The sequence below is a fragment of the Thalassophryne amazonica genome, chromosome 16, assembly GCF_902500255.1.
Source record: "Thalassophryne amazonica chromosome 16, fThaAma1.1, whole genome shotgun sequence".
Taxonomy (NCBI): Eukaryota; Metazoa; Chordata; class Actinopteri; order Batrachoidiformes; family Batrachoididae; genus Thalassophryne; species Thalassophryne amazonica.
The window spans coordinates 68,998,961-69,023,517 of record NC_047118.1 but is presented as its reverse complement, the minus strand read 5'-3'; positions in this window follow the sequence as shown (position 1 = coordinate 69,023,517).

The following is a 24,557-nucleotide window of genomic DNA, read 5'->3' as shown; positions in this document are numbered from 1 at the left end:
CCCTTTGTAGCCAGACTTCCCCTTACACTGTGGAGGCAGCCAACACACGCTGTATCTTACAGTGATGTATCCACGTTGATCTCTCCGCTATCTTTACTGCAGTTGGTGTTGTTAACAGCACTTGGTATAGACCTTCCCAACGAGGACTGGACCAGTTCTTCCTCTTAATCACTCTGATGAACACCCAGTCTCCTGGCTAGACTACTGGAAGGCCGTCCTGTGGAAGATCAAAATTATTCGGCAGTAAATGTGTTTAAGTTATCTCTTTCTGTGTTAATATCTTTTTCATAAAATTTGCTAATGTTTGTTCCTCATCTGCTGTTTTAGTATCCATGTCAAAATTGGTAGACGATATGGTCGTCCATAAAGTATCTCAAATGGTGTTAACCCTGATGGTGTTGGTGTTATTCTCATATACAATTTTACTAGGTCCAAACATTCAATCCAGGTTCGTTTTGTCTCTTCTATACATTTCCTTAATCTTATTTTTATTGTGCCCTTTGTCCTTTCCACTAATCCGGCACTGTGTGGTTGATAAGCACAATGATTTTTGAGATTGACCTGTAGCGCTTCTCCTACGTATTGCACTATTGTATTAACAAAATGCGCTCCATTATCTGAATAAACTGTTTCTGGTATTCCAAATCGTGGAATGATGTCTTTGCACAATGCCTTAGCCACTGTAAGTGCATCTGCATGTTTTGTAGGGAACAATTCTACCCATTTTGAGAAGGCATCAATTACGACTAAACAAAATTCCTTCCCTTCATGTTTACTCAGCTGTATATAATCCATGTGAATCACTTGAAAGGGATATTGTGGTGTTGGAAATTTGCCTCTTTGGGGTCTCAAATTGCCTTGTGAATTGTGTTTTGCACATGTCATGCATGCTCTACAATGCTGTTTTGCATATGCATCGAACCCATAAAGACAAAAAATAGATTGCAATTGCGATATCATACCCCCTGATGAGACATGCGTCACGCCATGGCTCATAATAGCTGCCCATTTAAAGATATTTTTTGGCAATATGGGTTTCTTTTGTGGGCATACGTACAAATCATTTGCATACGTAGCTCCTTTATTTATCCACATCTGTTTTTCTTTCAGTTGCCTGCTGTTGCATGTCAGCAAGCAGTGTATGACCTAAATGCAAATCTGGAGTGGTTTCCTGTACAACAAAAATAGAAGAAGCTGCTGCTGCCTCTTTTGCTGCTCTGTCAGCAAAATCATTTCCTTTTGAAATACTGTCAGAGCCGTTGGGGTGAGCCGCACATTTGCATATAGCAATTTGTTTAGGCAATTTCACAGCCTTCAGTAGTGCAGTTAGGAGTGTGGCATGAGTCACTGGCTTTCCAGATGATGTCACCATTCCACGCTCTTCCCACAGTTTTGCAAACACATGCACTGTGCTAAAAGCGTACTGGCTGTCTGTATAAATTGTTACAGCCGTACCTTTAAACAGATAGCAAGCTGCAGTTAAAGCAACTAATTCAGCTGCTTGTGCTGAAAATGAGGATGGCAATGAAGCAGAATCCAATACTTCTGAATTTGTGACAACAGCATATCCAGATTGTGTTTGTCCATAAGCGTTTTTAGTGGAAGAACCATCCACATACACAATTGTACTGTTTGGGATGGGTGTGTCCTGGAGGTCTGGGCGTGCTTTCGTACAGACCGTAGCTACATCAAGACAATTGTGCGGCTCACCATCCTCAGGTAAAGGTATCAATGTGGATGGATTCAATGTTGTACAGCGCTCTACCGTAAGGTGTGGTTGTGATAATAGCAAGGACATGCACGAAAGATGTCTTGCTGGGGACAAAAGGCTCATGTTTGTCTGCAACAGAAGTGCAGAAACTGCATGTGGAACTTTCAGTGTCAACTGATGGAATAGAACAACATTACTGCTACTTTGAACAGCCATAGAGGCTGCAACAACAGCCTGTACACATGGTGGTAGAGCACTTGCCACTGCATCCAATTTAGATGAGTAGTAGGCAACTGGCCTTAATTTTGAGCCATACACTTGAACCAAAACACTAGTCATGAACTTATTCTTACAATCAGCTGTTTGAATGAATGGTTTACTATAATCTGGTAGTGCCAAAACTGTGGATGACACTAATGTTTGTTTTACTTTTACAAAAGCTTCCTCAGCATCTTTGTTCCATTCCAACACGGTTGACATTGAAATATCATCCTTGTACATCAAATCAGAAAGTGGACTAGTCAATTCTGCATAACAGGGAATCCATGCCCTGCAGTAATTAGTCAGTCCAAGAAATGACATCATCTGCTTTTTGGTTTGTGGTTTTGGAGCGTGCAAAATTGCTTCCTTCCTGTCAGACAGGATCGTGCGCCCTGTGGCTGATAACTCATGTCCTAAATATTTTACTTTACCCCTACACAACTGAACTTTGTTTTTACTCACTTTGTGGCCATTATCAAATAAGAAACATAATAATGCTACTGTGTCAGTTATGCAGTTTTCTCGTGTGTCAGAGGCAATCAAAATGTCATCAACATACACTAATAGTTGGCTATCTGCCAGTGGAACAAAATTGGCTAAACATGCTGACATGACTTGAGAATAAATAGTTGGACTCTCTGCGTAACCCTGCGGTAATCTGGTAAATGTATATCGTTGTCCTTTAAAGGTAAAAGCAAACCAGAATTGACTATCTGGATGTACTGGCACAGAGAGAAATGCATTACTTATGTCAATTACTGAGAAACTATTAGAATTTGGTCTCAGCGAATTTAACAAGGTGTGTGGATCTGGAACACATGGTGCTCTTTTAATCACAGCAGCATTTACTGCCTGCAGATCTTGAATCATTCTCCACCCCACTGAGGGCGGAGCCTTTTTTTTACAGGAAATATGGGTGTGTTACATGGTGAATCTGGACATGGCACTATTACTCCTGCTGTTAATAAATTCTCTATTACTGGCCTGATTCCTTCAATTGCATCAGGTTTCAATGGATACTGTCTTACACATGGTCTGTATTCTGTTTTTGGTCTTATAACTACAGGTTGTGCATTTTTTATCAGTCCTACGTCTGAAGGACCTGTTGTCCACAATCCTGATGGTACCGAAGAGAGAAGATCATCTTCTTCAGGACTCAACTGAAACACTCAGGATTGTGAAGTGGACACATCAATGTGTGTTCCAGCTGTCAGCACCAATGAGACATTAACTGGCACTTTATACAATTTAGTTGATGGACTGAACTCCGTTCGTGGTCCAACTCTGCTCCAATCAGTGGCTGACAAAGCTGTTATGACTGTCAGTCCCAATTCTTGCCATTCTGTCAAATATGGCTTACAAAGTGACACATGTAATGGCATACCTGTGAATCTCAATTTTAAAACATCTTCAGTGGCACCTGTTACTGTTATGACAGCTGTTGAGTTGCCATCATGAATCAAATCGGTCATTGTCAGCTTCACAGGTGAAATATTTTTCAATTTGTTTTCATACACTGGTGTTCCTGGCAATATGCCACTATGGACTCTAAATACACTCTCAAATCTGCATCTAAACTCTGTCCATGGCTCTCCTTCTTTCTGAGTTGTCCTGGTAATTTCTGTGTAATTTATTTTTGGTCCTAACACACCTTTTGCACGTGTAATCATAGCTTCCACTCTTGTTTTCAAGACTGGATCATCATGTGGCAACGGTACGCCATCCTGGTCTGCAGGATTCCAGTCTCCGCGTATCTGACTCCATTTTAGGGCCACATGCTTTCATCCACACCTGTTGGACTTCAGGTCCACTAAGGTGGTAAGAACTTCTAATGTTTTCTATATCCTGCATAAATCCCTCAATGTCGACATGTGGCGATGGTATCATGTCGACTGCTGCTTTGATATCATCAGCATTCCATGTTCGATATACGAGCATGGTTGATCGCTGTCCTGCTGTTCCTGCACGAGGATTTGGTACTTCTATCATAGGATAGGCACCTCCCTGGTCACTGTGTTCCACCATGGGAGGGGCTGTAGGCACTTTCGCTTGACTGCGTGTTTGTGGTTTTTCTGGTTTTTCACTTTTTACCTTAGGTTTTACTGCCAAATCATACTGTGGTGGCGGTACATCGTCATCCTCTGGTAGAGGAGATAAGGGTGTTGTTGTCACCGACGATCCAGCCGGCGGTGGTTGCTGAGGCTGTTCTGGTTCTCTGTGCTGAATTATCACATCTTCTTCTGCCTTACCTACAGCTTTCTTTTTCCTTGCTTTCTCTAATCGTCGCTTCTCTGCTCCCTTCTGTCTGTTCTCTGCTTCGTCCTCCCAAAATGCCACTAAATCTGCCCCTACTTTCTGCATCTTTTTCTCATCACCTTTATGTTCCTGTTCTAACTCCTTCTTTAGCTTCTGTATGCTGATCAGGTTCAGTCGTCCGTCAAAGTCATGTTTATTTATCCAGGTCTCCAATTTCTTTGTTGCTTTTGGATTTTTTTTGCTTCCATAAATTTCCAGTCGTCGGTTGATAAATTTTCCTTATTTTTAGACGTCTTACCCCCCATTTTTATTATCCCTTGTTATAATTTGGACTTCAGACGGGGGCACACCTAGGGTGTTCTAAATCTGAAGTTTTCACACTTTCTTTGGACGTGACAATTAATTTGCCGTCGTGTTGTTGATTCCTTTCACCTCCCCGTAGGAAGCGGAATCACTTGCCTCTGCTTCCACACACACGGTTGTCACTAACGTTGTCCAAAGTATTACACTTTCACACAGTTATTTACACTTACACAAAACACTATTTACACATAGAAACACTTTTAATAATCGTACGCGTATTCTTATGCCAGGGGACTCCGCCGTCCCTGCCAAATTTAACTGCTTTTTTACAGTGCACGTATTTCTACCCGGGATTTCCTTTACGTATTAAAACAGAGGAGTCCGTATCCTCCTTCCGGAATTTAACTACGGGCGTCCCTCGCAACCGTAGAGGAGTCCGCCCTCCTTACAGAGTTTAACTGTGTTTCATTAACAGACGATTCTGTATCATCGCTTACGGAGTTTAACTGTTTTATGTGATCACTTTTATCCCCTACCGGTACGCGTATATAAACAGAGGAGTCCGCACCCTCCTTACAGAGTTTAACTGCTTTGCATTAACAGACGATTCTGTATCATCGCTTGCGGAATTTAACTGTTTTTGTGATCTGATCACCACTCACTCAGTACTGTTTACAAAGAAATTTTACTCACTGACTCGACTTCCTGTCTGTCTTCTTCGGGAAAATCTCGTCAACCAGACGATGCCAACGGTGGTCGACAATTGCAGACACGATCAATCGATCGGACCTTGGCCAAGGATTTACGTCTGGACTTGACGACCTCCGCTGGACACCTCCGGTATTGTTGAGATCCCGGACGTAGCCCCCAGTCAATGTTGGGTATTTTCTCCTCCAAACATTCTTAAAACCTTTGATAAGACAAACAGAGTCAAGAAACACCAGTGAGACAGAAAGTCAAATTAATCACGCGCGGAGTGCGGCCAGGCTGTACACCAAGGCTACACTAAAGTCTGGCCTGTTCTCCCGCTCTTTTTATTAGAGAAGCCCTCATTACATCATGAAACTTGTCCTAAGGGGGGGGGGACAACGCGAGACAAGTTTCTTCCCGTAACATAAACACATACGTCAATAAGTGCAGCTGTAAGGAAAAACAGTTTCTTTCTTTTACTCTTATCATCGAAGGTCAGCACATCCCGTTCGTCTGTTGCAGTTATCAGCTGTTGTGCATCTGCCTGGAGTGTCCTGGTCTTCACCCTAAGCATCACATCACAACAGTCAAATCAACCTTCAGTTCTTTTACTCCCAGTTTAGCCTGACCCCGTCATGCTTCACTCCCAGTCGTTAGCGGCTACGAAAACAAGTTGTATAATAATAATAATAAGTACATCCAGCTCTTCATTCCCAGTTCAGATTGACCCCAGCATGCTAAAACAAGGTTGAATAACACATACATTCTCGGGGTTAGGTGCAAACAGCACAACACCGTTTTCATAAGAAAGAAGACGAAGGTACAAATGTTTAACAGTGATAACATATATATATATATATAAAATCCTTAACACATGCAAGGGCGTGAACACTGAATCCAACAGAGGTAACGGGTATCGGTTGTGAACCGTGATCTCGTTCAGCCCTCTGTAATCAATGCATGGACGGAGTCCGCCGTCTTTCTTGCCCACAAAAAAGAAACCAGCACCCATCGGGGAGGTGGAGTTCCGGATCAACCTGGCAGCTAACGAGTCCCAGATGTAGGTCTCCATTGATTCACGCTCTGGACGTGACAGGTTGTACAGCCTGCTGGACGGGTACTCGACGCCCGGGATCAAATCAATGGCACAATTGTACGGACGGTGCAGGGGCAGCGTGAGTGCCAGATCCTTGCTGAAGACGTCAGCAAGGTCATGGTACTTGGCTGGCACTGCCGCCAGATTGGGGGGGACTAGAACCTCCTCCTTGGCTGTCACACCGGGAGGAACCGAGGATCCTAAACACTCCCGGTGGCAGGTTTTACTCCACTGCGTCACAACCCCAGATGGCCAATCAATCCTGGGATTGTGCTTTAACATCCATGGAAAACCCAAAATCACTCGGGAGGTAGAAGGTGTTACATAAAACACAGTCTCCTCCCTGTGATTCCCAGACACAACCAATGTCACTGGCTGTGACTGGTGTGTGATTAATGGGAGAAGGGTGCCATCTAGTGCCCATACCATCAATGGTGAATGTAAGGCCACTAGAGGGAGCCCAACCTCCTTTGCCCATCTGCTGTCCAGCAGATTCCCCTCCGACCCCGTGTCCACCAGTGCTGGGGCTTGAAGGGTTAGATCCCCACTCAGGATCGTAACTGGGATGCGTGCGGATTTACGGGGTTTCCCCGCGTGAGTATTATGGTCCACCCTCAGCCCAGTCTCTAAGGGCAGGTGTTGTAGTTTAACTGCTTGGGGCAGTTCTTCTGTATGTGCTCACTCGAGCCACAGAAAAAACACTCCCCGCGGGCCAGCCTCAGTTGTCTGTTATTTGATTTCACTTTGGCCCTGCTCATGTCCATAGCTTCATCAGCAGGGGGAGCTGTTGCCACACGGAGCTCTCTGGCTGTGGAGCGTGGGGACGGCGGCACCCTTTCGGACCTGGAAGGAAGAGGGACGGCTCGTGCTCGGCCACACCCTTCGCCCCGCTCCCGACGATGTTCTTCTAGTCGGTTGTCTAACTGTATAACCAGGTTGATAAGCTCATCAAAATCCCGTGGCTCGTCCTTAGCCAGCAGATGCTCCTTCAGGACCGGAGACAGTCCATTTATGAAGGCGGTGCGGAGTGCAACAGTATTCCAGCCGGACCTTGCTGCCGTGATGCGGAAGTCGACTGCATACTCGGCTGCACTCCGACGCCCCTGTCTCATAGACAGCAGCACATTCGAAGCAGTCTCGCCTCTATTGGGGTGATCAAACACTTGTTTAAACTCCCGCACAAACCCAGCATATGTTGTTAGGAGCAGTGAATTCTGCTCCCAGAGCGCCATAGCCCAGGCGCATGCCTCTCCTCGAAGCAGGTTTATTACATAAGCCACCCGGCTGGCATCCGACGCGTACATGATGGGATGCTGTGCAAAGACGAGCGAACACTGCATCAGGAAGTCTGCGCACGTCTCGACACAACCTCCGTACGGCTCCGGAGGGCTTATGTATGCTTCAGGGGACGAGGGGAGGGTTCGTTGAATGACCACTGGAATATCTGTATTTGGCACTCGGTCAGCAGGAGGAGGTGCTGCAGCAGCGCCCTGCGCGTGCGCTTCCACCTGAGTGGTGAGAGCCTCCATCCTCCAATTGAGTATAACGTTCTGCTCGGTTACCAAGTCCAACCGAGCAGTGATGGCGGTCAAGATTTGCTGCAGCTCACCTAATACGCCTCCTGCTGGCGCCTGTGCACCTTGCGTTTCCATTGGTGGTTCACTCAATGGTTGACGCCCCTCGGGATCCATGACGATTGGCCAAGAAATCCTGTTGGGAAAGTGTAGTAACACGGACCCACAACAGGGGGCGTAAATGAACAGACAATGGAAATGCAAAAGATAATTTAATGTTGTGAAATGTCCACAACGGTATACAGATACGACTTTGGATAACAGTCAATTAAACAGTTGGTGATGTGTGGGCAGGCTCGAGGATAGGAGACGCCTGTCCAGAGAAGAGTCGGGCCCCACATGATTTCCACTGCCAGCGGAGACCCGCCTCCAGCTGTCGGATCGGGTACTGCTGGCAGGAAGCATAGACAGATCAAGTGGGTGTGTGCACACCCAGCAAACAGTCAGCACAAACAGTCACAGTCCCTTCCTGAGGGAATAATCCACCACTCCCAGGAAACAGGAACGCTAAGTATGTGCAGCACCAATAATATACTTAAGTGATAAGTGAGGAGTAGGAAACACCATCTCCTTTCAACTTCCACCACCCAGCTCCAAGCTGCGAGTATACAGGGTTAACACTGCCAAACTTAGTAACAAGAATATGTGCGAACGGCACAGTAACGGCTGAGAGGTTTACCTGTTGGGTAAGACGATTTCTCTGCAGGGAGGTGATGTCACTGCCAGGCTTTTATGGAAGATGGTGATGATGGATGATTGATGACAGCTGTCAGCTCTGGGCTCCTGGGGTTCTCCTGCGGTGACTGCGCCGTCTGGTGCCTGAAGCCCGCCATTCAGGCAGGACGCCCTCTGGTGGTGGGCCAGCAGTACCTCCTCTTCTGGTGGCCCACACAACAATTTCATTTGAATTGTTTTCATTGTCTAAAGTCTGACTATTAATGTTTATGTATTTTAATTCAGGTTGAGAATGCTGTCAGAGAGCGAAAGACAGGGCAAGCCGCTGTAAGTCGCTCTCCTTTTGCAGCACAAAATTTCTTGGATTACTTTGAGAAGAAAATGGAGGACATTAGGTGAAACATAACCCAGCATGCCTTAACCTATCCACTACACCCTGCTATTGAGGTGGGTCCTAGATTTACAGAATTTGCTAGTATCTCACTAGGTGTGCTGACAAAACCTGTAACATCTACAAAAAGCACAGCCTGCTTATTTGATCCTATACCAACAAAACTGTTTAAGGACCTGTGGCCCATTTTTGGGTCGACTGTGCCGGAAATTATTTATCTCTCATTATCCTCTGGATCTGTTCATAAATGTTTCACATCTGCAGTGATTAAAACATTATTTAAGAAATCTAATCTTGACACTGGTGTATTGAAAAACTATAGGTCGATATCAAATCTATCATTTTGCTCTAAAATTTTAGAAAAAGTGGTTTCATGGCAGCTTGAGGACCACCTTACTGAGAATAATCTTTTTGAGCCACTGCAGTCTGCTTTTAGAAATTATCATTCCACAGACACAGCTCTCACTAAAGTGATGAATGATCTTCTGCTTGCAATGGATTTGGACACCACTACGGTTCTGGTGCTGTTAGGTCTCAGTGCTGCGTTTGATACTGTGGATCATCATATTCTACTCGATAGGCTGGAGAATCATTTTGGGATTACTGGAAGTGCCCTTACATGCTTGACATCATACTTGACCAGTTGTTCTCACTGTGTTTTGTACAATAACACTACCTCCAACCTTAGTGATATGAAATTTGGGATTCCACAGGGGTTCGTCTTAGGCCCCCTGCTTTTCTCCCTTCATATAGCTGGCCTTGGGCACATACGAGGTCTGTGAGAAAAGTATCTGTTGGAGTTATTCTGTAGATACACTGTTTTATTTTATCATGCATGTTTTGTGTTCCCTGCTCTGGTAGAATGTAGTTCTCTCTGCTCTGATAAAGTGTATTGTACTGATGTGATGGGTGAAGGTTACTTAAGATATGTGACATGATGTGTTTCTGCAATAGAGAATTGAATGTTCCAACCACAGTGTGATTGTGATACATCAGTCCTTTTGTCAGAAGAAGTGTGATTAATCGTTAGATGTCTTAAACACATCTTAACCGAGCCCAAGATTAAAAAAGGTTCTGAACATCCTGAATGTATTATGCAATCAGCAGTTCTGCGGCAACAGCTCACGCGCTATCACTCTTCCCCTCAAGAGCTGTACTGCCCATGTATGTAGGGAAGTCCTAAATAAAAAGAGCGGGAGCGCAGGCCAGACTTTAGTGTAGCTTTGGTGTACAGCCTGACTGCACTCCTCGCGAGCTTAAATTGAATTCTATTTCTCACTTGTTTTATTGCCTGGTTGTCTCTTCCTCAAAGGAAAAGGTATTCTAAACCCGACAAAGACTGGGGGCTCGTCCGGGGTCCCAACAGACCTGACGGTTCCAGCGAGCGTGATCAACACCAGAGAAATCCTTGGCCAAGGTAACTCAGACCCTTTGACGGGACTGGCTCAATCCGTTTGCTGGAATCTGAAAGGTTGACGGGATCACCGAGAAGGAAAGAGACCAACGGAGTGTGAGTATAGAATTTGATTCTGATAAAATTGTTGTTGTGAATGGTGGCAGTAGGCTGCGTAAAATAGAAATGTTGAAATAGTGAAATAGTGACAGAAAGTCACGGTTAAACAAGGAAATAAGTGCACAGTGAAAAGGCAGTTAAACCTCCCAGGGATGGTGGAGTCCCCTAATGCAGGACATTAGTTAAATTCCACGGGAGGGCGAGCTCCCCTGACCTAAGAATACGCGTACGGTTATTAAAAGTGTTTCTATGTATTTGTGTAAATAAAATAACTGTGTGTGAGTGTAATAAAAGTGACTGAGTGAGAGTGTGGAGTCACTTCGACTCCCCTCTATGAAAATCTCACAGGAAAGTAAGTAGTAAGTTTTGAGAAGAAGCAAAGGCAAGGCCTTCCCATGCCCTCCGGGGTGGCGAAAGGGAACGCACTTCTCAGAATAGTTGATTACTACCCTGTGATTGTAACACCAGTGGATTAGGACCCTGTAGGGGCAAAACCATCACTGGTCTAAAACGTTCTGAAAACACAAAATGGGAAAATCTAACAGTAAAAATGAGAGACCTAAGTCCCAGGACGATCTAAAAACAAAAGATTGGATATACATGAATAAAATTGATCCAAATTCAACAAAACACTTAGATAAGTGGATAAAAGATCATGGATTTGATGGACGCCTGCAGAAAGAGTCATTAACTAAACTAAAGAACAGTATTGAGAAAAAGTGTGGAACAAGTGAGAAAAAGAAAGAAAAAGAAGGTCAAGGTGAAATTGTAGCATGGGAAAGAGAAGTTGAGAAACGAAAGAAGGGCCTTAGAGAAGCAAAGGAAAGACAGAAAGAAACAGTAAATGATAAGAAGGAGCAGGGGAACGTGATGTTTCACAGACAAGAAGATAATGAGACAGGGCCTGCGGCTCCAAAAGTAGAAATGGTAGTAAAATTGGATACTACAAAACACAGTCAGCCAGGAGCTGAAATAAAGGAGAATAAACTCTATCCAGATTTACCACAGGGACAACCCCCATCATATGTAGACCCTACACAACACGTCATGAGAACACGATCCAAAACACCAAAAGATGAAGAAAATCAACCTGGACCATCAGCCCCACCGGCTGATCACGAACCAGGTGGATCAGGAGTCTATCCAATGATTCATGTGGCAAATCCACATACGTCAGGACCAAAAACTATTCTTGTGTACCGAACTTGGACACAAGCAGACGTTAAGGCAGCTGTGGAAGGTGTAACTCCCCCACGAGAAGATGTAGCCCAGTACATTATTGACATAACCACTTTGGTTAAATCCTACAATCTTAGAGGGGATGAAGTTCAACAAGTCATAATGGCAACTGTGACAAAGGATTGGGCTGATGTAAAAGGAGATTGGGATCCTGCAGAGGCAGACCAAACTCCATTAGCCCATGATAGTCAGGAATTGGAAGACCGATTGGCCGCACTACTGCTGAGAATTAAGCAGAAATACCAGCAGAAGTCAAATTACACAGAAATAAATCGCACAAAACAGAAAGATGATGAACCATTTGAAAACTATCGACATCGAATGGAAAAAGTTTTTAAAGTGCACAGTGGTCTTCTACCACTGAAAAATGATAGCGTGTATGAACAACAGTTGAAAAATGCACTCCATGCCAACTCCAGATCAGATATCCGAGCATGGGTAGACAAACACATGATAACGCTCCCAACAGCTGGGTTACAAGAGTATGTAGACCACGCCATACACGCAGAAAGAAATCTGAAAACAAAAAAGGCAGCCCCAAAAAGGAAACAGGTGACTACCTTCTATACTGATGAGTCTGAATGGCAGGAAGGCCAAGTTTTTTTTCAAGGCAGAAAATTCGGACCACCTCATGGGCGGGGCCGTTTTAGAGGCCCACCCCGAGGACGTTTTCAATCAAACCCACAGAGGCAATGGAAGCAGGACAGGCAAGGAAATTGGCAGGGCCAAGGCCAGTCAGCTCCTCCAAAGCCCTGGGCTGGAAGGTCAAATGAGTGTTGGGTTTGCGGCAAATTAGGACACTTCGCCAAGGACTGCCCACAAAGAACACAGAATCCGCAATGACTAACCACCCGACAAGCAACATCAACGGGACCTTTAGTCCCTGAGGCAGATCTAAACCTTCAAGATCTGCTGATGAGTGATGTACCTAAACCGGAAGTGACTTTAATAATGAATGGGAAGCATGTTGTTTTCCTATGCGATTCGGGCGCATGTAAAACAACATGTTGCTCATGGCCGGTAGGGTTACAGCCCAGTGATGAAACATTTTGGGTAAGAGCAGCCAATGGGAAGACATGTGCTGTCCCTGTGTCCCAACCCGTGTGGATTCGGGACCCAGAAGGGAAGTCATGTTGCATCTCTGTATTGATGATGCCCCAATGTCCGGTTAATCTTCTCGGACGAGATGGTCTAACTGCATTGGGACTGTCTCTAGTGTCGGACAATGGACTGTTGCGAGTAAAACGACAACATCAGCTGCAGGTCTTTACTTTAGGCTCAAATTACGCCCTAAACTGCTACTATTATTATTTTCTGAAGCTACGAGATGCTAGCCCCACCTCTTTTGGTGCATCTGTTCTGTCGTTTGCTAAAACATTGTTGTCTCATCCTGAACAAACACATGAACCGGAAGATCTCCATGTCACATTGTGGTTCAAGAGTACTCCAGGACCGGACGGTAACTATGAGAGCCTCTTGGAGGAAGTAACCCCAACATCTGCAGTAGCAGACTGTATTTACCATGATGGGAAAAATAGAGCTGCAATTGCGGTCTCTCATGTTCCTCCAGAAATTCAGAGATTACATAGGACTGGGACTCCATTCCATGTGTCCATCTTCAAACCATATCTCGTGACTTGGCAAAGCCTAGGGTTTATGGTCAAAGAGGGCATAAATGCAACCGATTGGGTTGAATCCCATCCAGGGAGTGGAGAATTTTTCAGTCCTTCCACCGGTCTATTCCGTGTACTCCTTCTCCATAGAACGGATTTGGAAGCAGGGAGTAGTGTTGACCATTGCAATAATCCTCAACAGACAGCATGATCATATTTATTGAATCCAGAGGATGAGCAGAGGTTGGTAGAAGTTCCACCTACCCTCTGGTCCCAAGGACCCTCTGATGTAAGGCTAGTAAAAGGAGCCCTACCAGTACAAATTAGACCAAAAACGGAATATCGCCCATGTGTCCGGCAGTACCCTTTGAGACCCGATGCAATGGAAGGGATCCGACCGGTAATACAAGATCTATTGAAGGCAGGAGTCTTGATCCCCTGCCCCGATTCACCATGTAACACACCTATCTTTCCGGTAAAAAAGGCCCCTCCCTCCGTAGGCTGGAGAATGGTGCAAGACCTACAAGCTGTCAACAATGCTGTTGTTCAAAGAGCTCCTTGTGTCCTGGATCCGTACACGTTGTTAAATTCGTTGCGACCAGATGCTAAAGTATTTACTGTCGTTGATATTAGTAATGCTTTCTTTTCTGTCCCAGTTGATCCAGACAGCCAGTTCTGGTTCGCTTTCACATACGCAGGACAAAGGTATACATACACACGATTGCCACAAGGATATGCTGAAAGCCCAACGAGCGTACGTGCAGTAATAGCAGCCTCTATGGCTATAGAGAGTTCTGCCGGAGTTGTGCTTTTCCATTCATTAATACTAAAAGTACCCCATACAGTGTCAGCATTGCTGCTACAAACAAATATGACATTTCTGTCTCCAGCACGTCATCTTTCTTGTATGGCTACGCGCCTATCTCAACCCCATTTGACTATTGAACGCTGCACAACATTAAATCCTGCCACACTCTTGCCCATCCCAGTGGATGGAGAACCACATGACTGTGTGGAGGAAGCCCAACGAGTATCTAAATGTAGACCCGATTTAAAACATACATCTCTTTCAGAGGGCACAGTGGTATTTGTGGACGGCTCCTCAAAGAAAAATCATTTAGGAGAAACGATGACTGGGTACGCGGTAGTGACACATGATAGTGTCCTACAAGCTGTCAAGCTACCTGCTAACATGTCGGCACAAGCGGCCGAACTGGTAGCTCTCACCGTAGCCTGCCAAATTTTCAGAGATCAATCTGTCACAATCTATACTGATAGCCAATACGCATTTTCCATGGTGCATGTGTTCGCTCAACAGTGGAAAAATCGTGGAATGGTCACTTCAACAGGGAAGCCTGTCACACATGCCACTCTGCTCACCAAATTATTAGAAGCAGTCCAGCTACCTAGTCAATTGGCTATTTGTAAATGTGCAGCGCATACAAAAGGGATTGATCTTATTTCCCAAGGTAATGCGTTCGCTGATGAATCTGCAAACGCTGCTGCTGAAGGCCATCTTCATGTGGTTGCTGATCCTAACACACTTACAATTGATAAAGCAACTGAAGTAACACCTGATCTCTTGGTAGAAATGCAAAATCAAAGCCCGGACAGTGAGAGGAAATTATGGGAAAAACATGGAGCCGTCAAAAACAAGGACGGTCTCTACATGTGACCCCTTAACAAACCTGTGTTGCCCAAAAATTTGTATAAATGGGCAGCTATTTCGAGCCATGGTGTTTACCATGTCTCGACAGGGGGGATGATTAAACAAATCGAAACAGTGTATACAACATTTGGATTTAATAATTTTTCAAAACAATTTTGTAAAGCATGCATGATATGTGCAAAACACAACGTGCAAGGGAATTTGAGACCTCTACGAGGAAAGTTCCCCGAACCACAATATCCATTTCAGACCATACACATGGATTATATTCAATTGAACAAAAGTGAAGGGAAAGAATTTTGTTTGGTCATTATTGATGCATTTTCAAAATGGGTCGAGATCTTCCCCACAAAACATGCAGATGCATTAACAGTGGCAAAAGCACTGTGCAAAGACATAGTACCTAGTTATGGTATACCAGAAAAAATATATAGTGACAATGGACCGCATTTTGTAAACCAAGTTGTGAGAAACATTGGACAACTGTTTTGCATAAACCTAAAAAACCACTGTGCATATCACCCGCAAAGCGCAGGACTAGTGGAAAGAATGAATGGGACAATTAAAAATAGGCTAAAGAAGGCGATGGAAGAAACAAACAGACCATGGACACAGTGCGTGGACTTAGTAAAAATGTATATAAACATCACAAGTACAGCAGGATTAACACCATATGAGACCCTTTTTGGCCGACCGTACAGATTACCTCAGTTCAGAAATCCATGGGAAATACCAGAAGAAGCAAACCTAGCTGATTATATGAGAAAGATGCTGGAAAATAAAAGGACAGGACCTCAAACATTGATGATCCCATCTCTCCACAGGACGACCCTAAAGTGGTACCTGGAGACTGGGTACTGAAAAGAAGCATCAAGAGGAAACACTGGCACTCACCTAAGTGGGAAGGTCCATTCCAAGTACTGCTCACTACACCCACAGCCTTAAAAATAGGAGAAAGACAAACGTGGATACATTTAACACATTGTAAGAAAGTGATCTCTGTAAACCCAGTGTAAGTACGGAAAGTGAGCAAGTCTGATAATAGTGTGTGGCTCTGGTGTTAAGATCCAGGGCAGACACGAAAATCAGCAGAAGAAATTACAAGCCACTGACCAGAAACTTAGGACACTGACTTTAGGGAGATCCTGACTATGTCGCGCCATACACCATTATGGATGAAAACAGCATTGTGCTGCTGGCCATTAGTGTTAGGAGCCATAACAGTCACTATATGGGGAATGCACGTGTGGACACCATTAATGAAAAAGGGAATTGACTATGGGGAAGTAGAGAACATCACAACCAGAACAGACGAAACTACAAGTGGAAATTCAATCCGCCGCGTTAAACGATATGTGGTTACCTCAAAGGGAGCAACCTACTACAATCATGGGAGGCAGATACTATGTGGACTAAATCCTTGTGAAGACCAGGAAACATCCTACCAATGGTTTTATGCCTGTTACACCACGCCCAGAATTTATTATGTTGTACAGATACCCTTTTTGGCCCTCAGACAAGATAGCTGGATTGGTGAGCCTGGACAATGGCTGGCTTATGATTTCTACATGACTACAGGTTTTCCCCGTGCCAGTCATTGGTGGGGAAATACCTTTCTAACGAATGGCTACCCGTCCGCCTGGCCACAAAACTCCTATGGGTGGACAGACAAAGCGTATAGTTGGAAAATATCATATCAAACCTAACAGTCAGCAGCCGAACCAAAACAGTGACATTCACAATAAACTCGTTAAAATTCCCGATAAGCAGACCAATCGAACGGATATGTCACACGTTTGCACTGTGTGCATACAAAGCGGGGTATGATCCTTGCTGGAAGATTGTGCTATGCCCAAAGACACCAAATACAAATGCCTCAAGAGACACCACGAATCAAACAATACTGGGTGACCTTCTCCCCGGACCGGGGTCTGTAAGAGCCAAGCAGGCCTGCTTGCATAAAGGGCCTCTGTCAGCAGATGATTGGTTTTTGGTAACTACGGGAATTAGCGGACAAAATAACAATTGGCTCCTGATGGCGGAGCAAGCAGTAAAATCCACAAAACAGGATTGCGTAGTATGTATGGGGCCCCGACCAATTTTACAGGTGATTCCAGCAGCGATATCGGACGACTGCCTATTGGTGGTAATGAAAAATACAACAATACACCGAAACCACAATTGTTCAGTATGGGACCACATTTACCCCGTTGCGGCTGCGGTAAAAAACAAACCAATATTCTCAGAAAAGGTAGCTTTGGGAAATTTCTCCTATATCAAACTGCCCGGAACAGGGAAACCACTGGGAAATCTGAACGAGACTAAGTGGTGTAGTCGAATAATACAGATAAACGGTTCATTTGTACCAGTCAGCCGAAGTGACGTGTGGTGGTGGTGTGGAGATAATAGAATTTTTGACAGATTGCCTAGGAATGTGTCAGGCTACTGTGCTTTAGTGTCCCTACTCCTCCCAGTAAAAGCCATTCCCATTTTAGCCAAGGACTTGCTGACGCACCTAAAGTCTGTGGTGCCTGAAAATTGGCATAGAGTAAAAAGAGATTGGAAAGGAGTGGGAGATCCAACATATATTGACCCAATAGGAGTCCCCAGAGGAGTGCCTGATGAGTACAAACTGGCTGATCAGATAGCAGCTGGATTCGAATCCTCCATCTGTTGGTGGTGCTCAATTAATAAGAACGTAGACAGAATAAACTACATCCACTACAACGTGCAGAAATTGGGAAATTGGACAGAGGAAGGTTTTAAAGCGGTACATTCCCAACTGGCAGCCACCTCACTGATGGCCTTCCAGAACCGCATAGCCCTGGACATGCTACTCACTGAGAAAGGAGGAGTCTGTGCAATGTTTGGAGAACAGTGTTGCACATTCATACCGAACAACACAGCAGCCGATGGAAGCTTGACCCAGGCCATTGAGGGCCTGCGGACACTGAACAAGAAGATGAAGGATCACAGCGGCATTAATGCCGAATTCTGGGACTCGTGGCTGGACATGTTTGGGAAGTATCGCACTTTGGTCTCCTCTGCGCTTATATCTATAGCAGTTTTTGCTGCAATTCTGACCTTGTGTGGATGCTGTTGTATTCCTTGTCTACGTTGTCTAGTCAATAGAATGATAACCACTGCTATCTCAACAGCCAGACAGGATTCAGCTCAGGCATACCCCCTTCTGGGTAACCATCCAGGGGATAACGATAATGAGACTGATGAAGAAGACGACTACGACCACTATCTTCCAGATCTGTTCCCTGATCCAGGTGATTATGGTGAACCTGACAATGACCTCAACACCAACGATAAGACCTCCCGAGTGTAAATGTATTCTTACCATTGTTTAATGACCCTGCAGCTGAAAATCTGAATAAGAAGTGGTTGCTTAGTAACAATTGTTTACTTTTAGGTGAAGATGTAATACCGTTGGAATGCATGATAAACAGGGGGGAAATGTTGGAGTTATTCTGTAGATACACTGTTTTATTTTGTCATGCATGTTTTGTGTTCCCTGCTCTGGTAGAATGTAGTTCTCTCTGCTCTGATAAAGTGTATTGTACTGATGTGATGGGTGAAGGTTACTTAAGATATGTGACATGACGTGTTTCTGCAATAGAGAATTGAATGTTCCAACCACAGTGTGATTGTGATACATCAGTCCTTTTGTCAGAAGAAGTGTGATTAATCGTTAGATGTCTTAAACACATCTTAACCGAGCCCAAGATTAAAAAAGGTTCTGAACATCCTGAATGTATTATGCAATCAGCAGTTCTGCGGCAACAGCTCACGCGCTATCACTCTTCCCCTCAGGAGCTGTACCGCCCATGTGTGTAGGGAAGTCCTAAGTAAAAAGAGCGGGAGCGCAGGCCAGACTTTAGTGTAGCTTTGGTGTACAGCCTGACTGCACTCCTCGCAAGCTTAAATTGAATTCTATTTCTCACTTGTTTTATTGCCTGGTTGTCTCTTCCTCAAAGGAAAAGGTATTCTAAACCCGACAGTATCCGACCTTTTTATTTTATGCAAAAAATATATGGATTTCATTCATATGTTTTTACGTCAGCCAAGCTTGAACCTTTGTGCGCATGCGTGAGTTTTTTCACGCCTGTCGTTTGCATCATTCGCCTGTGGGCAGGCTTTGAGTGAGCACTGGTCCACCCCTCTCATTGTTTTTTCATTGCGAGGAAATGGCGGAATGATTTGGGCTTTGTTCCATCAGAATTTTTTCAGAAATTGTTAGAGACAGGCAGCTGGAAACCATTCGGAAAATTCACATGGCTTTCGGTGAAAATTTTATGGGCTTCACAGAGATTAATGAGGGTTACTACCGCTTTAAGGATGGCCCACAATGGCGCACAGCGCGCCGCGCTCCGCGCTCCGAGCCGCGATCGACAGGCAGAAACCACTATTTCATCTCTAAACGGATGGCTGTGTCGATCCGGGACCGTCGTGTGCAATTTCTCTGGTTATCACAAGAGCTGGACATCAGCCATTTTCCGGCAGATTTCACTTTTAACAAGAGATTTTGTCATGGAAAGCCACGCGGAGGCTTCGTGTGTCACAACGGATTCGCTGATGGAGCGAGACAAAGAACACCTCCGTTTTGGAGTGTCAGAGTACAAGTTGGGACATGCCTATCTTGGCTTTCAGTGGCTTACCAATCGAGTGAGTATAAGAGAAATTGTGGAGAGCTGGAGTCCAGCATTAGGGGTCTCCAGTCGGTTCCAAATGCTGTTGCTAGACTTTTGACAGGAAGCAGAAAGTTTGACCACATTATAACCATTTTGAAGTCTCTTCACTGGTTCCTGGTTTCCTGTGAGATCAGATTGTAAGGCTCTGTTACTAACCTATAAGACTCTTCATGGACTAGTACCTCCCTACTTAGCTGACCTACGTAAACCCTAAGGCCCAGCTCGGCCTCTGCATTCTCAGGGCGCAGGACTACTTTGTGTCCCTAGGGTGAATAAAAAGTCTGCGCGTGACAGACCTTTCTCTTATCATGCCCCTGTTTTGTGGAATGATCTCACTGTGTCAATAAAACAGTCAGATTATGTAGAGACTTTCAAGTCCAGACTTAAGGAGAACTTATTTCCCCTTTCGTATGGCTAGCATACTGGCATAGTATGGTACTATGCTTTCTACTCTTTTAAATTCATTTTATTATTAAACAGAGTGGGCCACAGCCTCAACTTTATCTAAAGTCTGGGTCTTTTAGTGAAGCTTAGGGTTCGTGGCCAGCGATCACCTTCGTATTTCTTCTGTTTTTCTTGTTGGTTAATGCTGACAAATTATACTGTGTTTGTTGTCTTTCTGTTGCCTGATTCTGTTTTTTTTTTTTTTTTTCTCTGAAGACACCCACTCCCATCTTTGGGAGTGGGTGTCTTCTTCTGCAGGCCTCCTATCCTGTGCACCAGCATGGACTCCCAAAATTTCCTGTATATTCGTATTGTCAATTGTGTCTGTCGCATGGCCCAAGCATAGGGTCACCCGTTTGAGTCTAGTCTGCTTGAGGTTTCCTCCTCTAATCATTAGACAGAGTTTTTCCTTACCACTGTTGCCTGTGTGCTTGCTCTAGGGGTTGGTAAGGTTAGACCTTTACTTGTGTGAAGCGCCTTGAGGCATCTTTGTTGTGATTTGGTGCTATAGAAATGAAATAAATGTAAATAAATTGAAAATTGAGTCTGTTTGTGTCAGCTGCCTTCAGCCTGTTGCCCCAGCACACTACAGCATAGACGGTGATGCTGGAGACCACCTAGTAATAAAACATCTGGAACATATTTCCCCCTGAGGATGTAGAGTCAGCTCTGACCATTCTTATACACAGCATGTGTGTTTACAGTCCAGTCCAGTTTGTTGTCTATGTTGACACTCAGGTATTTGTAGTAGTCCACAATTTACACCTCAGTTCCATTGCTGGCAACTGGGTTTGGACCTGTCTTCCCCCTTCTGAAGTCCACTGCCACCTCCTTCATCTTAGATTTGGTAAACTGGTGATCCGAAATGGACTGTCAGTATGACTGGGTGTGAATGAGTTTGCCCTTCCGCCCTGCGATAGAGGAGCGTCCTCTACAGGGTTACACCTGCCTTCTTTCCAATGACTGCTGGGTAGACTCCCAGCCCCATCGCCCCACCCCACCCGACCCTACCCACCGCAACCCTTAACTGCAAAAAGTGGGTTCAGAAAATGAATGGATGGAAAGCAATCTGAGTGAATCAATCCTTTAGGGATTTATGTGTGTCTGTTACTCTCCACAGTTCAAATACCAGAACCTGGGTTCATGGTGGCGATTGGCATTTGGGGAATCTGGTGTAAGTTTACATCTGTAGTGACAAATTTTATCATCCTGGCACTCTCAGCAGTATGTCACTGTTTTTTAAAGCCTGGAGCCTGGAGCCTGCAGCGACCGGAGGGATTTGACAGATTTGTGTAAATGTGTCTGTGAGTGAGAGTGTGACAGAAAAATGGGTCTCCCTGAGGCGCCCTTTCCTTAAATGACCTCATATCAAAGCGATGTAATGGTATGAATGATTGATGCTTCACGATTTAATTTACACCTTGTGCCTTTCTGTGGGACAGTGCATCACATGCACACATATTAAACCAGAATAATGCTTGAAAGATGCGCAATGACTTTGTATCAAATGAGCGATTAATTAGACATTAATGAGGCCAATTTTACGCATGGTGTGGCAACTTAAGATGCAACACAATGGTCGTGTGACGCATTATACTACGTTTGATCCTGCACAGCAGTGCCTCATTGGTAAGGAGCACAGCAACTGTATCAGGCAACAGGATGCTCACACCTGGTTGCACGGGTTGCTGGTTATTACTTTCATGTGATGATCTCACAGGGTTTCCATTCAGGAGCAGATATTCAGAAATATTAACAGGTGGCAAGAGGGTGGCAAAAATATTTTTATCTGAAAAACACAAAAGGATTACATTAGTGTTGAAAGTGTCTCTTCTTCTTTTGGTTGCTCCCGGTATGGGTCACCACAGCAACTCTACGATCGCTCTCCATCTCATCCTGTCCTCTGCATGTGCTCCCTCACAACATCAACAAGAGTCATCAGGAGATGACATATCCCACCCCACCCCCGGTTCCACAAATCACTAATGCAAAGAGCCTGGGATCACCCAAGTACACCCTTAGGCACAAGAACAAGGGTGGCAATGACAATTTCTTGAATATCTTGCTGTGACCTTGAAATTGACACCAAGGTCATCGTAATTGACTGGTGTCGGGGATCACCAAAGTACACCCTTATGCTAAATATAAATGAATTTGGTCAACTGTTTCTTGAGATATCGTGCTAACAAGCGAAAACGGACAGACTTACTAATCGCTATATCCCCCCATATTTCGTACTGGAGGGACAATATACATATTAACAGCTTGGGACTCCGATGAGGCGGTCACATCTCCTCCTCTCTCCTCTATCTCTGTTCTAACCTTCAAAGTCCCTACTTCACCAGACTGTGAATTCTTCAAACTATATCGGATTAATCATGGAATTGATCAGCTGGTCTCTGAATGCTATTGACACCATTTTTTTACAAGATGATCAGGGCCGGGGGATCCCGCGTGCCCAGATGGAACTTACCCTGCGGGCTATGTTCTCGATGCCTAGGAGACGTGGTGGGTCACATACTTTCCGCCTTTCTCTGTGGAGGATGTCGAGGATTTATTCATATTTGGATTCATAGTAGGAGGGCTGGTACTTATTGGTTTATGTGCTGCCCTGACCTACCGGAAGATTGGCAAGATGGCTGCCACCAAAAGCACAACCCCTCACTTGTCCGTCATGATTAATGAATTAGGCAAGGCGATGCAATCTCAGACTGAGTTAACCCTTGAACTCAGATGCAAATTGGACAACATCTCGGAGCAAATGCGTGCCTTGTAGGAGAAGATTTCAGAGGCCGTGGAATTTTTCATAATTTGGTTTTTGGTTTGTTCATGTGAAGCTGGAAAAGTGTTTTTCACTGCTCAACCACAAACACGGCAGGCTTATCAGCCTGTCAATGATAAAATGCCCATTGTTTTTCCTCCAGAAGAATTTCTACGGCCTTGGGAAGATTGGTGGCCTCCTTATCTTTCTTACTCCAGTACACATGGACAGACAGACTCACACATGGACAAAGACTGAAGCATGCTCCACTTTCCCTTCAACCTCACCTCCTGTCCCCCATCACACACCCCGGCCATCGCTCACGCCACCCCTTTCCCCTCTGGGGGCTGCACGGTTTTAGCTGTGGCAGATCCCCATTCCCCCTAAGCTAGCGGAAGCACGACTCCAGTTGCAGCGGCTACCACACACTCACATCACCTCAATTTGGATAACGGATTGTTTCAAGTTTAGTGCACATAAACAATGTCAAATGTATATGTGTTGTCTTAATTCTGATGTGTGCCATTATTACGGTAAACAAGTAATAATTGTGGATTTGCTGTTTGTCTGTGGTAATGTGAGTGTGGACGTAATCTCGTCGTTGTTGCACTTGTAATGACAATGACAATAAATCTCATCCATCCATCCATCCAATATCCTCCTCTTGCCTGTTGTCTCCTCAGCATCCTTCTCCTGATATACCCTACATCCACCCTCTGCAAACCATCAAAATGAGGACTACTTTCAATCCCTCTCTGTGTCATGAAAACTCCCATGTTTTGAATCATTGCATTGCTGATTAATCTGTTTTTTTTTTGTTTTTGTTTTTTTTTTGGGGGGGGGGGGGGCTTGGAATGAGAGGTTTGCAGAGTAATTTAACATTATTTTATTTTATTTTTGTCTTTGTGGATCATGGAATTTATTTTGTCATGTGTAGACTGCTGATGAGTCGACTGATGGCTGTGGTAAACGCTGCCGTGAATGAATGAAGTGCTGTGACTTTTCAAACTTTTAAGCACAGGTTGTGATCTGGTCTCCCCCCCATGATCGGTCCCCTGTCTGATCATTCAGATGGGGAGACCAATCAGACCACACGGGGGGACTGATCAGACAGCGGCACCAGCATTCTCAGGCTGAGAAATGCACCTGGAGCAGAGAAGCCACAGAGGGACTTGTTTTAAAAGACTACACGACAACAAACTAAAGTATTTTCAGACATTATTTTCCAAAATCAGGATGCTTTATATTTACTCCGTGTGTGAATGTTTCAATTATTAAAACCAGTCTGTTTGCATAAGGACTGCAGCTTTCAGCCAATCAATGGACGGCATTAATGGACATATTTCACTTATGAGTAAATTACAAGAAATGTGTGTCAACAATCACATAACTAACCTGCAACTTATGATATGAGTCATACCTTGGCATACGTTGAAAATTTTAAGCCTGCCAAAAAATTTTTTTCAGAGATGCTCGCCGTATTTTCACATATGTCAGCGTGCTTCAATGTGCATATACTCAGCATTTTTAATGTGGTCTTACGGGCACTCCATATGATGTCAGTGCTGGGCCGGCTAGCAAGCCCTTTAGCATCTGCCTTGAACAACCTGGTCTCATGGCAAGTCGTGATTCAGCAGAATTACATTAATCTATTGGTTTGT